Raw genomic sequence first — 14786 nt, 5'->3', positions numbered from 1 at the left:
TTACCTGAGACCTCAACAGACAGACAATTTCTCAATTAGATTAGGTCGCCTCTGGAACTATGTTATTAAATAATTTTATTATTTCTGGAAAAATTAATTAAATAAGCTATTTATTGCCCACCTAGCCCCAACAAACGAAAGAATGTATAGTTACAGTGATGGAAATTACTTGAGCCAATTAGTCAACTCCTGACATGGTAATATTTCCCCTACATCAGTTATAATGCAACGGTTGATCGTTCTCGCAGCTCTATCGTACACAATTTAAGTTTATTAAAGGCTATTCCTCTTCCAAACAATGGTATGATCAGGTTCTAGGGCTTGCCTGATAATTGCTTATACTTGAACTCTCCCTAATTCCTGTACTTATTACAAAGGGGAATACCTAATGCAATCTCATCAGGCAATAATGGTTATATGTCCTATACTAGGCTTCATACAGGAAATATGGTTCCACCAGGATCTCCAGTCAGTGGCTGAAGAAGGGGGGGGAAATGTAATAGAAGCACAGTGGAAGATGTACCAGCAATTGGCGAATACTTTTGTCAATTCCAGACTTACCGTTCATGTAGTCTGCTTGGGTACTGCAATGGAATCCATGAAATTTTGGAAAAAAGATGAAAAATGGGACAAAGGACAGAATTATCAGGAGCACGGACGTGTGCGTGTGCCCTGGAGGACTGCCGTGTTCTCTCTCTCTGATTTTCTTGGGTCAGATTGGGCTGCTGTGTTCTCATAAACAACACTCTTTCCAAAGCCTCCAGCAGTCTGAAAATGACAAAACCATCGCCAATAAATAGTACAGAGGAAGGAATGCTTAAGAACACCCTCACTAGAGGTGACCTGGTGAAAACCTCCCTGTTGGATAGGTCTCTAATACTAACTTATAAGCTGTTAGGAATGGTTAATTTTGAAAACACAGCCAAGCCTGATTCCCTCTGCTTTTCCCAGAGAGTTTTTCTTGTCTTTGTTAGGAGTATCTTCTTACTAAAATAATGCAGGGAGGTTGAGTAGAATATTTATAAAAGCTCCCCCCTTTAAGGAGGCCTTCATCCCTTTCGGGCATGAAGGTCTGTACTAAGTAAGCTGTTCGCCTTGATTACTTTACTGTTCTTCCCTGAGCAGATTTGTCCTGTGCAATCTAACTAGCTACAGATCTACCTAATTCTAGAAAAGATATGAGCTTTAATCACTTACTCCTTCAGACTTATATCTGTATTTAAAGGTGCTTACGGTTATTACGTGCTGCCTCTTCTGATTGTGATATTTAGACCTAGCCAAATGGTACCTTCTATGGTCTCTCCTATAACCTAACCTATTAGAACACAGCTGTAGCACCAACACAAAGGACAATGAACTAGCTAGGTTACAATGTTTTGCACTACAATTTGTAGTTACTGTTTGGTGCATGAGGTTTGCCTCATATGATAAATGCTTGCCACAACTGAGGTATTATGCCATAAGTGTCATAAGCTTAGTGGCTCTCTTCACAATAGTTTAGAATGGCTGATTTCAATTACAAAGCACTTACATGGTTACTGCAGTTCAATGGAAGGTGTAAGTGACAAGGTTACTGGTGTGATGTACTCAATCTGGTCTATGCTATAGTACGATAGAGATCACACAGGTTACCTCTTCTGGGCAAGGAGCCAGGATCACTCTAAGATGGAAAGGCACTGTGCCGAGAGGGCACCAGTTTCAGGATGAGCCCATGGCTCCGCAACTACTGGGCTCTCTTCCGCCACTTCATCTTCTTCTTCGGGTTCCTCCAAGGCCTCTATCTATATCAGACCTAGGAGGCAATGAGGGCACTGACTCTGAAAAAGGTCAGAAGGGCTAGCAGGCATGAAGTCAGGGGTAACTTCAGAAACTACAGGAGAGCTCCGTACTCCGGCTGCTGCAACAACTGGAGCAACAGCGATCTCAACCTCTGCTGTCTGAGAAGGCCAGTTCCTGGCCTCCCAGAGGAGGTATAGCAGTTTGATCCACAGGGGGTTCATCCTATGGGGAAGGATTTGGTGAAGAAGAAGTGTCGGGTGCCAGAAGCTCACAGGTTGCAAGGATTAGTGCCGCGAGGGATCTCCTGGAGGAGAAATCCGCCTCATGGTCTGGACCTGGCACAGGGTCCTCCTTGATTGGTGGCTCAACGTCTGAGCTGGACAGAGAATGGCACTGCTCAGCACTCGCAAGTGGCACTGGCAGTGATTGAAGGTCAGGCATGCCTGACAAGGGGTCCAGAGGTACAATACCTCATGGATTGTTTGAATTGGGCTGAGACAGATACTCATGCCCTAGCTGGAGATCAGAGCCTCTCTGAGAGTCTTGCTTGGGAGCGTCTGCTGGGCATTGCTTATTTGTGCAGCCTCCCAATTAGTGGAGTGGCCTGTCCGCTTGCATGTCCTACAGCGGTACCATTCCTCCTGAATGTCTCTTCAGGAGAAGGAGGACCTCTTTGTTGGCTGTCCTTTCGTGGATGGAGAAAACTAGGCTGAGAATGGTTTGATGTGTGCCTCTTCCACTGACCACTTCAGGGGGAGGAAGGTGGTTTTTCTTCTTGGGGTGCTCCTATAGTCTGGGCATCTGTGGAGGACGTAGCATGGCTGAGAAGTGGTGTTGGGGAAGGGCTTCCCAAGCGGAGGTCCCGACCCAACAGGAAATCCACTCAGGGCCGAATTCCACCCACCACGCTAAGGCGGTGGGGTAGCGTGCCCCAAGGTGTTGTGACCTGGAGCTTGACTGTGGGAACGGTTGTGGTGTGGCCCTCTATCCACTTCATCTCCCACTGGGTGTGCTTGTCAACCGTGGCACTGGCTGGCACTTGGGCCCTGGAGATCAGGCTAACGTCTGCTGCAGTTTCTACTGTGATTGGAAGGGCCACGGGCAGGCTAGAGACCTTAAGGGGGGCCACCAAGAAGAACTGGGTCTCCAGTCTCTCGTGGTAAATTATCTTCTGCGGCCTGGCCACGAGAATGAGGTGCTAATGAGGTTGATGAACTTGGTGGTTGGGACATGGTATGGACAGGTTGGATGTCCAGCACTGTGGTGGCTGGCAGCACCACAGGATCAGCAAGGGCCACTTTGTAGGGGCTCAGTGACCTGCGGTGACTGTTGGTGGAGAGGGTTGAATGGATATAGAGGGAGAGGAGTTCTGGTTATTGGTAGGAAGGGGCTTACTAGTGCCTAGCTTGTAGCAGCACTCAGCTTCAGTGTGCCCCAACCTCTTACAGTGGGTGCATGTAGGCTTACTAGGCAGTCCATTCTTCGGGTGAGTTGAGCATGAGAGGTATCCTGGTGGTACTATGTGCCACTGAGATGTGCTGTGGGACTGGGTGAAGGTTTCCCATGAATCGACCATTTGGCAGGCTTCCATATGGGTGATGGGTTGCTTATCATTTGGAAATACAGCAAGGGGCCTAGGCACGCAATGGTACAGATCCTCCAGCATGGTCCAATTGAAGAGGTCCTCAAACATAGTGCAAGACAAGGAGTTGAACCAGCGGGTACCAGACTGGGTCTTGTGACAGGCCCATTCAGTCCAGGACCAGCCAACTTCCTTGGCAAGACCTTGGAACCACTGTCTCCATTTCTCCAGGGTTATTTCGTAGGCCTTCGTGATGACTCTATGCATTTCGACCATGCCACCTCTCTGACTCTTCTCAAGTGAGTGAAGGGCTGCCTTAACTTTTCCCTCCATGTGCTTGGCTAGCACTAAGGCCTTCTCTGTCTTGGTGATGCTATAGTTATCAAAGAGTGCCTCTATTTCCTCCAACCATGTTTCTGGCTCGTCCTCAGTCCACTTGGGGAAGGGAATTAATGCTCGATATCAGAGCATTTGGTGCAGCAGGTGTGGGGTTGGAGGTTTGTTGTATAGCCATAGCTTCAGCATTTTCCCTCCTAGCATTTTCCAGCTCAAGCTCCTTCTCTTGAGAGTGATCTCATGCTGCCTTCTCTCTTCTTCTCTTTCTTCTTCCAGCTGCCTCTCTTCTTCTTCATACCTCCTCCATTCGGCTTTATAATTCTGCTGTTCCAGTCTTTCTTCCTTCTCTTGCTTGGCCAAGTCATCCAGCTGTTCCTTAACCTACTTGGTGAGGTCCAATCCCGTGAGACCTGCCGCCTTCCTCAGCTCCATGATTATCTGTCGCCATGGTTCTGGTGGGTAAGGGCGTCTATCTGGGTTGACTGGATGTATTTGGACAGCGAGGAAGTGTCCCTCATATTTTGGGTGACACTTCAATGGCGTGGCACCTTTTCAATAAGGTGGTACTGTGGTTGAGTGTACCATGTAAAGGTCACACTGGTGGCACTCAATATCTTTGTGCACTAGTGGAACTTAGGTAGTCATGAAAGGACTTTTCTTCTGTGTTCCTTTTGTTGTTTTTTTGTGGCACTATGGTTCCAGTGCGTTGCTAGGAACAACACTTGACTTGAGTTCAACTAGTTTGTATTTAAGAGGAAAACGCACTCTACCCAAGCAGAGTGTAACTAATAAGTAGGAGAGAAAGGGAAGGTAAAAGAAAGAGATAGGTAAGCTATTCAGTTTTTGACAGTGCTTCAAATTAATGGAACTGTTTAAAGGGAAAATAAATATTGGTTGCTTTTGAGGCCCTTGTAAGTGACTAGTTCCTAGCACCTGCTGTGCTACTTCCTTTTCATGCAAAGGGAGTAAGGCTATGTTTTATGCTGAGGTCTGGGTAAAAGTCCTCACTCGTGACCGACAGCTTCTAACTGTAATTAATCTTAATTTGTCCTCATCTATTTGTGGGATAGAGGTGTTTCTGGTTATTTGTTTTATTTTAATGAATTATTCCTATGTCGGCCCGTTCTTTCAAGGAAGGCGGTGCATGTACACTTCGGATTTATGGCTGAATGCTTATTTGAATAGCTGAGAGAGAGAGAGAGAGAGAGAGAGAGAGAGAGAGAGAGAGAAGAGAAAGAGAGATATTCAGCCAGCAAAGTTCATGCTGCTTGAGAAAATCAGTAAAATTATTGTAACTTCACACTGGCAGGTTTCTTATTTGGAGATATGTCTTCTTGGGCTGTTTTAAGGGATTGTCTTAGCAATCTTGACTTTCCCTGGCCCGTGAGTCGTACGTCTTACACTGATAAGCATGGTCAAAATGATAAGCTCTTTTCTTCTTATATAATTCCCTACATCAGTGTATTTTTTATAGGAACATTTATTGTTGTGTTTCCTAAATAAGTAATTCCCTGAATAAATTATTTCTTGCTTTTATCTATTGTATGGAATCCTATACTTATTTCCCTTTCTATCGAAGTCTATTTTTTTTTCTACTATTAGCGAGGATGATTTCTACGCAAGGCAAAGTAGTTCCCAAGTGGCGCATTGAGGCAGATGCTATGGTGACTGTATCACCCCCACAAACCAATCACACAAACAACAACAACAAGGGTTTTAAGATGGCGGACTGGAGAGCAGTCAACCCTGTCCCAAAATGTTGGACGAATCCCATTATAACACGGCAAAATTCAAAACAAATTGCTGGACACAGACTGGCGGAAGGATACACGACCTTCTGAGCCGCGGGGTTTGTTTATAATGAAAAACACAAGGCACTCGAATTCCTCTCACATTGGAAGAAGATGAAGACATAAGGTAAACAACTTTGTTGCTGCTCCTGCTCATTTTTGGTTATTTCTGGGACTATAGACGCAGTTTCACCGAGAAAATGCTGTGATGGATCGGTGAATATCTGCTGTTAATACTAAGTAAGCATAGTGAATGTGGTGTAACTGACAGTGAAGTTATAAACCTTGAAAACTTCGTTAAGTTCTTATTTTGAGTGGTGGCCCAGCATTGCCTTGGCGGGGAGGCTGCGCTAGACTGTAGAGACGGTGCTGCCATCTATTGAATCTTTCAGTGACTAGTTTCAGTGTAACAGTATGACGTCATACTCAGCACTGTTTAGGAGAAAGGACTCCTTTGGGTTGCAGTTTTCTGCATACCCTTCTATGGATGCTGTTAGTAGAATGTTATTTTCAAACATGAAATTGGTTCATGACTCGATTATAGGAGTTCATTTTATAAATAGGAATAGAGTAATTGTTAAAGTAGTGCCAAATGTGTTTAATGATCTTGTGGTGAAACTTTAAAGTTTTAGACCCACATTTGGTACAATTTCATTCAACCTTAAGCCCTCCTGCATTAGCTTTGAATGAGACCAAGTTACAGTGCTGAGGTTTACTAACTTACTTAAATATACCATGAAGTCAAGAAACATTGCATTTTTATCAACAAAAGTGCAGTTAAGAAACAATCAACTATATTTCCTGCACCAATTCTTTTTAAGTGATGCCACACGGGTTCACAAATACGCATTTAAAAGTTTAACACATATAATTAATATTTAAAGAACACAACAATCATCAAAGTTACGTTAAGAAGCAAGAAAACATTAACACATTACTGCAAAAGTTAACAAAACGTTACGTTACTTCGATAGAGAAAAAAACATAAATGGCCAAAAAGGGGTTTCAGAATATTCTTATGAAGAAGTTACTGCAATGGCGACGACAGTTCACGAGGTGATGGGGCTGGATTCTACAAGAACTTCTTCTTTTACTTGCCTTCCTGGAGTTAGCTGCTAAACAGGCAGAGCTTCACGTTCACACCCTAGAAGAAAACTCAGGAGGAGTATACCGCATAACACAGTTGTCACATCTACAAATTTACAGGGTTACGTAACAAACATCAAAAAAAAAAAAAAAAAAAAAAACATTAAGTACTCTAATCATAACCCAACATACAAAAAAAAGCGGTTTCGTCCAGAAGGCAAGCTTAAACCACTGGCATGTGCCCTAACAATAAGAAAATAACATACATATTCTCCACAGGAAGAAGTTTGACAACACTGTAATCATACGTCATCTAATTTTATAGAGATGGATAAAATTTGCAAAAAGGGTGTTTTATTACTTTAAATATCAATGTACTAATTTATACCAACTCATTGCTATAGTTAATATAATAAAAAACCTTCTTCTGTGGAGCAAAAACAATCATATCAACGTATTTTTCATAGAAACTGGGAAACACATCAAAATAAGTATTCAAGAAAACTAGGAAATTTTATTCAAGGGGAATAAATGGCAATTTTTGACAGATCTCATGGAAAAATACGTAGGCAAAGAGGTATGTTCAGAACAGTTGGGAAATGTAAAGATTGTGAACCTTAGTACATCCATTACGTATGTTTCATTAAGGAATGCTCCTTTCAAACTCTCAGATGAAAAGCTGATCGAGGTATTATCGAAATATGGCAAAGTGGAAGGAATCAGGCAAAACAAATATGCTTACGGACCGTTCAAAGGGCTATTGACGGGAGTCAGGACAGCTGGCATGAGACTAAAAGAGAATGTTCCTTCGTCTATTACGGTTTTCGGATTCACCTTAACTATCTTGTATAATGGGCAGCAACGTACATGCTTTAGGTGTGGGGAAGTAGGTCACGTGGCTAAAGACTGCAAATACGAAGATGTAAGGTCTAAGTTTAAAGAAGGAGAGTTCCCTCACCTGCCTACGGAAGGAAAGGACGAAACCAACGTAAACGCAAATGAGTTGCATAAAAACAATGTAGAAAATGCAACAGTTGAGGAAAGCGGAGATAACCAAGGAAATCAAACTACAGATATAGTAACCGAAGGAAAGGACAGAGATGAGGAACCTAATTCAATGGAAGAGCAGGTATTAGATTGCACAATAGAAGAAATTGTTAAGGATAATTCACAAAATGATTCTGAGCAAGAAAAGGATGAAGACTACTCGATAAAACTTGGGGAAGGCACAACAAAAAGGAATGCTGGTAGTGATCTAGGGAAAGAAACGAAGGAAAAGCTTGTCTCAGTGGAATCTTTGGACTGCTGCATGAGAGAAGAAAATGTTCATGGAAAACTGGAGAGAGGGGTAACCGATGGTCGGCCAAATTATGAGGACGAGAGGGATCTTTTTGAGGACAGTCTTGAATGCGAGCAGGATGATGCCAATGAAGGAAGGCCAGGAATTAGGGTTTCCCAACAAATACGTGTCAGTGACTTGCATACGTCTACAACAAGTGTTGAGATTCATACGGATGGTAAAGAAAACGAGGTGTTTACAGAAAACGAAGCAGCAAGTATAGTAAAAGGAAAACAAGAGGAAAAAACGGATAGTGAGGAAACAGATTATTAGAGACCAGCGTCCCAAACAGAATTTTACAGTACTGATATAGAAGTTGGAACATCGCATACAAAAACAGACTCTATAAACAATAAACTGACCAGCATCAAATAATGCTGAAGAAAGACCAGCATACAAAATTCATTTCATCCACATTAAATGAAGCTACAGTTAACGTAAATGGACTTAATACTTTGAATAAGCAAATTAAAATAGTAAACTTTATGTTTCTTTATAAACTTGATATAATTTTCGTTCAAGAGCACAATATAAAAGCGGAAGGGAAACTGGAATATCTTGAAAAATATTGCAAAGTTTGGATTAGTTATACACAAATGCTTAAGGGTGGAATAGCTATCTTTTTTAATAAAACATCTAATGTAGAAGTTTTGAGTTTTGAAAATGATATGGATGGTTATGTTATGAGTGTTAATTGTCGTTACTCAAATGTTAATATTCAATTATTAAATGTGTATGCTCCTGCTGGGAATAGTAAGAAAAAAGATAGGGAGAAATTATTTAATACAGATATTTTATATTTCTTAAGGAACAATATAAGCAATATCATAATGGGCGGTGATTGGAATTCCATTACCTGTAACAGGGATTGCTCAAATTCAGATAGTGAACTTCTATCAAAATCATTTGTAAGCTTGAAAAGCAATTTGAAACTTAGAGATGATTGGTTTTCATGTCATCATCAGGTGGAATATACTTATTTTAGGGAGAATTATGGCTCAAGGCTTGATAGATTTTATTTAAAAGATTTGCATAACCATGTGGCAAATATTCAAAATATTCCTGTTAGCTGGACTGACCACTGCATTATAGTATTAGCCTTAAAATTAGAAAATGTAGCTTCGCCAGGGAAAGGGTACTGGAAATTTAACAGAAATATTCTAGATAAAGATATTGTAAGAGACAATTTTCTTATGACTTGGAATAATATTAAGAGGAGCAAAGACAGATTTGGAAATATTCTGTGTTGGTGGGAATATGCGAAAGCCCGGCTTAAATCATTCTTTATCACATGTTCAAAGCAAATTAACCAAGAAAAATATGGCTTATTGAAATTACTGAACTACCAGTTAAAAGAAGAAATAGGAAAAGGTGTGTCAAGTAAAGACAAGTTTTCGTTAGTGAACTCTTTGAAATTAAGAATAAATAGTATTCAAGATGAGATTTGCGAAGGAGTCAAAATTAGAGCAAAGGTGGATGATAAATTAAAGGGTGAACAAGTTTCAGCATACCTGTTAGGGAAGGAGAAAAACTCTAAATCGTATGTAAATAAGATAAAGAGGGACGATGGTAGCGAAATATTAAACTCTAAGGCTATTACTTTAAATATAAGGGAATATTTTGAAAAGCTTTATAAAAAGAGAAATGTGATAAGTCTTATCAAGACTTGTTTTTAAATTTAGTAGATAAAGTTATTGATAGGAACGACAATGATATTTTAACCTCAGAAGTGACGGAGTCTGAAGTATTGAAAGCATTGAGGGGATGAATAACGGTAAAAGTCCGGGAATAGAATCGATGGTCTCACTGTTGAGTTTTACAAAATGTTTTGGAAGGAAATAAAAATCGAATTTGTAAGCCTAGTAAAGTTTATTTTTGAATATAAGACCATCTCCAAAATGAATAAAGGAATAATAACGCTTACGCTGAAGGAAGGAGACTTAAGTTTTATTACAAACTGGAGGCCAATAACGATGTTAAACGTGGATTTTAAGATAGTAGCGAAAATAATAACTAATAGATTGAAGAATGTGTTACATTTAATCATTTTCAGCGAACAGTTTTGTTGTGTAGATGATAGGTCAATTATCAACTTGAATTCCATTATGAGAGATATTATGTTTTATGTAAATAATAATGATAAACAAGCTGCTTTAATAAATCTAGACTGGTCTAAAGCTTTCGATCGTGTGGATCATGATCTTTTATATGCTATATTGAGCAACTTTGGTTTTGACCCTAGTTTCATTCAGCTAATACAAATGCTTTATACAGATGCTGAAAGTGTACTATGCATAAATGGCAATATTTCTGATCCATTCCCCATAAAAAAATCAGTAAGGCAAGGATGTCCATTATCCATGATTTTATTTATTATCTACCAGGAACCCTTTTACAGGATGATGAAAAAGAAGCTTGTGGACATGTCATTGAGTTTGCCAAATAATTTAAAGGTTTCTGTTCTAGGATATGCTGATGACTCTGTTATCATAGTTACTAGTGACAAACGAATATTAGAATGTTTTAATATAATCACAGATTATGAAAAGGCAAGTGGTGCAAATCTGAACAGAAATAAAGCTTCAGTTTTAGGCATTGGGAAATGGAGAAACAAATCAGCATGGCCAATAAATGGCTGTCATTACCTTCATGATTCCTGTAAAAAAGTTAAGTATACCTTAGTTTTACCAGACCACTGAGCTGATTAACAGCTCTCCTAGGGCTGGCCCGAAGGATTAGACTTATTTTACGTGGCTAAGAACCAATTGGTTACTTAGCAACGGGACCTACAACTTATTGTGGAATCCGAACCACAGTATAGTGAATTAATCACCAGAAATAAATTCCTCTAACCCTTCATCAGGCGGCCGTAAGAACTCCGGCCCGTCAAACAGTCTGATCAGCCAAAGAAGGGCTTTGATTCCTGTAAAATCTAGGTGTTTATCATTAATAATTATCACGATAGTGTTAATCTAAATTGGAGTAACTAGAGAGTAAGATAAACAAAATGATTATTTAAGAATAGGAAGCTGACTGTGTTCCAAAAATGTATTATAATTAATTGTAAAATTTTAGCAAAAACATGGTATGTGTCACATGTATATACAGTTCCACAGGATTGTGCAAAACGAATACAGAGAAGTTTATTTAGATACCTATGGAATGGAAGCTGTGAACCAATTGCAAGAAATACTGTATTTTTGCCAAAGACAGAAGGTGGGCTAGGGATGATGAATATTCTGTATAAATCGAAAGCCATTATGTTCCGTACTTTTAACAAGATTTCTATAAATAAGTGTTATGGTTTTGAAATTATATATTTCTATAGTAAAATAAAAGCTAGTGTTTTGATGGAAACTGAAAAAAATTATAGACTGTACTATTTTTATCATATCATATTATAGTGAGATGATCGATGTTTTAAGGAAAGTATATCGTTTTAAGAATTATCCTAAGGTGTCTGTTAAAGAAATATACTGGTTACTTATGAACTGTAAAGACTGTAAACCAAAGATAGAGTTATTGTACCCGCTTTTTAATTGGACCCAGATTTGGAAGTATGTAAATAATAAGTACATTGATAAGAAAAGCAGAGATATAGTTTATAGATATGTTCATGAAATAGTTAATACCAAAGATAGATTGCATATGATGAAAATCTCGAATGAAGATAAATGTCTCTTTTGTCGTTACATTGAAAACAATATACACATTTTATTATTGTCCCTCGTCAAAAAACATTCTGATTTGGTTAAGGTCAATACTAAAAAGCTATTGTAAAATTGAAACTGATAGTTTACTAAAGATACTTAAATTGGATTTCAAGACACCATCTAAGAAAGACGAAAACACAGCAATGGTGCTATTATCAGATTTCGTAGCAGGAGTATGGTTTGGTCGATCCTTGGGTCTATTGACAGACGACCCAAACTTGATTGCTTATATAGGGAATAGAATGTCAAAAACCAAGTTTATATTGAGTAAAGTTTATGTAAATAAATTAGACAACCTTTTTACCAAAGAATATGTACTTAATGCTGTTATAAAATAAATTTCCTGAAATATAAAAAAAAAGTTACTGTTACGATATAAAGTTTACATACTTTGTTATTTGTAGGGTTGTAAATTATTATTGTGTATATTGTATATATGAATGTATGTGAAGTCATTGTAATGATTCTATTGTAAATTTTATCAATAAAAAAAAATCCTCTCACAAAACAAACGAAGCAAATGTAGCAATACAGGTTTTACTAAATACACCAACAATGCAAGTGATTTCACATTATGGAGATGGAAAGCGAAGTTACTATGAGCTATGCCTTTTTTTTTTTCTCACGCGGAATTAAATGCTTCAAGCATCCGCCAACTGACTGCAGGTCATTCGAAACACAAAAGGGATGGATCTGTGATGTCCTGACAGGCCTGAATTTACGTTAATTGGAAATGCAAATTATGATATTAACGCTGGTGATGTTCATTTGCAATATTAATGGCAAGGAAATTTGATATGATTTCTGCAATATGGAAACTTATTAACTTCGTCACGATCAGTCCTTGGCCTCTCTGTAGTGACAAATGGTTACTGGTTTGGAAATTCTATGGATTTCATAAATTTGTCTGCCCTCCTACGAGAGAAACACTAGGCACACGTTCTCCTAGTACTGTCATGCAATAGCTAACTCGTTCAAAGATCAATATCATGCATTAATCCTTGGCCAGCAAAATAGCAAAATATTAAATCCTTACTCGGCAACTTACATACACGACCTTGCAGCAAAAGTGTTTCTTTAAAATTTTGTAAAATGTAAATTACAGCTGCTCCCAATGCACACTTCCCTACCTACACTAATTCCTTTATTATAAAAATGGCATTCTTACTGCTATTATACCTTGACCTGTCTCCTTGTTTGGAAGATTAGCAGGAAATTAAGATGATCTGACTTTTCTCTTTTAAATTAATTTGTAGTTAATTTCATTCCAGATTCTTTTTCTCTGTGAATTAATTAGAGATCGTGGCTAAGGTCACCACTCTTACATGGGTCCTTCAGCTGATGAGTTAATTATTAATTACTGTAATTAATGTAGCCCTCCTCTACCTGAGACCCACGTAGTCCTGTCAATTAAAGCTGAAAGTTACCCCAACAGACAGACAATTACTCAATAATTTTATTATTTCTGGTACAAATTAATTAAATAACCCACCTAGTCCCAACAAAAGAAAGAATGCATGGTTACAGTGAGGGAATTTACTTGAACCAATTAGTCAACTTCTGACACAGTAATATTTCCCCTACTTCAGTTATAACACAATGGGTGATTGTTCTCGCAGCTCTATCGTACGCAATTCGAGTATATTAAAGGCTATTCCTCTTCCAAACAATGGTATGATCAGGTTCCAAGGCTTGCCTGAGTATTGCTTATACTTGACCTCTCCCTAATTCCTATTTACTGCAAAGGGGAATATCTTATGCAATCTCTCCAGGCAATAATGGTTATACGTCCTATACTAGACTTCATACAGGAAGTATGGTTCCACCAGGATCTGCAGTCAGTGGCTAAGGAAGAGGGAAAAATGTAAATAGAAGTATAGTGGAAGAAATACCAGCAGTTGGCGAATACTTATCAATTCCAGACTTACCGTTCACGTAGTCTGCTTGCGCACCGCAATGGACACCCGGGTTCTGGAACAACGTGTAACGTCGATTCACCTAGTAAATAAAAGACAAAAAGAGCGACAAAGGACAGAATTATCAGGAGCACAGACGTGTGCGTGTGCCTTGGAGGATTGCCGTGTTCTCGTAAACAACGTTCCTTCCATTGCCTCTGATAGTGTGAAAAATGACAGAAACATCTGCGATACATAGTACAGGGAAAATGAATAGTTAAGAACACCCTCACTAGAGATGACCTGGTGAAAACCTCCCTGCTGGATAGGTCTCTAATACTAACTTATAAGCTGTTAGGAATGGTTGATTTTGAAAATGCAAGCCTAGCCCGCTTCCCTCTGCTTTTCCCAGAGAGTTCTTTTTGTCTTCTTTAGGAGTATCTTCCTACTAAAATAATGCAGGAGGCTGAACAGCAGAATATATATCATCTTCTTCTTCTTCTTTTAACGTGCTTTTCCCCCATTTTTGTATGGGGTAAGCACGATGCCTTCATATATATATATATATATATATATATATATATATATATATATATATATATATATATATATATATATATATATATATATACACACACACACACACACACACACACACACATATATATATATATATATATATATATATATATATATATATATATATATATATATATATATATATATATATATATATATATATATATATATATATATATATATATATATATATATATATATATATATATCTCTCTGAGTTAGGGAGGAGAATTCCTTTTATTTCCTTTCAATGTACTTTATTATGCTGACGTTTCAGGACCATGTGTCCCATTTTCAAAGCTACAAATTAAAATGACAACAGAATTAAAAATAGACTCAGATTTTAAAAACAAGAAAAAAATTTTTACATAAAAGTATAAAAAGAAACATAACAGAAAGGAACAATGAATACCAAATAGTGCTGAAGGCAAAAGCTGAGTGACATTCAGGGTCCATTTTGGTTTCAAGGGAAAGTCACGAGAATTATAGAGGTGTTGACGTGGACTGAGTATTTAATTGGGGAACTAGTTGTTTAATAAAAAGAGATTCTAGTATTGACAGTTGGTGGTCATTCGGAGCTTTGCCTATTTTTTGAAATCCTTGTAATTGATATTATATCTGCATTTTTTTCCGTGGTCTCATATGCATGAAAATTCGGGGTTTGATAATTTAGCGCCCGTTCGGTAA

The sequence above is a fragment of the Macrobrachium rosenbergii genome, chromosome 54 (genome assembly GCF_040412425.1).
Source record: "Macrobrachium rosenbergii isolate ZJJX-2024 chromosome 54, ASM4041242v1, whole genome shotgun sequence".
Classification (NCBI taxonomy): domain Eukaryota; kingdom Metazoa; phylum Arthropoda; class Malacostraca; order Decapoda; family Palaemonidae; genus Macrobrachium; species Macrobrachium rosenbergii.
This window is presented reverse-complemented; position numbering follows the sequence as displayed.